The sequence below is a fragment of the Amaranthus tricolor genome, chromosome 15 (genome assembly GCF_026212465.1).
Source record: "Amaranthus tricolor cultivar Red isolate AtriRed21 chromosome 15, ASM2621246v1, whole genome shotgun sequence".
Lineage (NCBI taxonomy): Eukaryota > Viridiplantae > Streptophyta > Magnoliopsida > Caryophyllales > Amaranthaceae > Amaranthus > Amaranthus tricolor.
Genome location: NC_080061.1, coordinates 17,405,626 through 17,406,982, shown reverse-complemented (window position 1 = coordinate 17,406,982; position 1,357 = coordinate 17,405,626).

Here is a 1,357-nt window from a genome sequence, read left to right as displayed (position 1 = left end):
CATATCTTGATCAATCACAAACATTTTCATCAAGGTTTTCCAATGTGAGAAATTTGTACCGCAAAACAAAGGAGGTCTTGAACACGAACGACCTTGAGCAAACAACCCTTCTCCTATTGGATCCATCACAAGATATTAATCTTTTTGTGTGAAACTTAGCTCTGATACCAAATGAAAGTTAATAGGAGGTTGAATACTCTCTAGAGGGGGGGGTGAATAGAGAGTATGGGCTTTTTAAACTTTTCTGGCAGTTTGTCTCAAGAGTTTGAGGAGACTGTCAAAACTGTCTTCTGGAACAGTTTTGAGCCAATTCGAAAACTATAACGTATGTGCGGAAAAATACTTTAAAGTATAACACACGATATGTTAACGAGGTTCGGTTCTAACCAACCTACTCCCCGCCTATGGGTTCTCTTTCAACCCGTAGGATTTCAACGCCTTTTATTAATCCGACTTTAATACAACCAAGAAGATCTCACTATCTCCTCTCACCACGTTCTTCCCCTTGAAGAACCGTATTACAAGTCCCTTTAATAAAAGCAAAATCCCAAATCTCACAATAGAGATTCACAAGTTGAACACTTTAAAAAGTATTCTTGATTAGGCGTATTAAACTTAATCTAACTCTTTTTGAACTCTTAAGCCTATTACAAATGTAAGAGCTAGATGAACTAAGAATTACAACTCTTTAAACACTTAGAGAAATCTTAAATCAAGATAGAAAGTTGTAAGAAAAGGTGTATCAAGATGTTGTCTTAGTTCTGGACGGAAGCCTCATATATATAGTGTACGCCTCAACACATCTTCAAAAACAAGAAGGCTCCTATCCGTTATTTTCTGTTGACCTGGTCTTTCAGCGCCTGACTTCAAGATCTTGAGGTTATCTTCAAACTGACGTGTACTGACAGCTTAATAATAATTTCGTCATTGTGTTTGTAATTGTCCAATGCTATGCTGCCATGTTAGTACTTAAACAAGATATTGAATAATAAGCATAAACCAGATTTATCAACATTTAAATAACCATTTAAATTAATTCCTATTTTTTAGGATCGCTATTTACTATTTTTAGCATAAATTCAAATTTCATCCAAATAATAGTAAATCTAGATCTTGCTTAAATATAGCCGTGTACAATTAATAATAAAACATGTGTACCTTGTACTATATTTAATTATCAAATTGATTTTAACCACATATTTTAAATCTAAGTATAAATATGAAATATTTAAACGTTAAGCAACAATGTATAACAAAATATTTAAACTTTATTCAAATAATATACAATGTTAATTTTAATGAACCTTGACCTATTAAAATATTTCAAATATAATTTCAAGGAACATTGACCTATTAA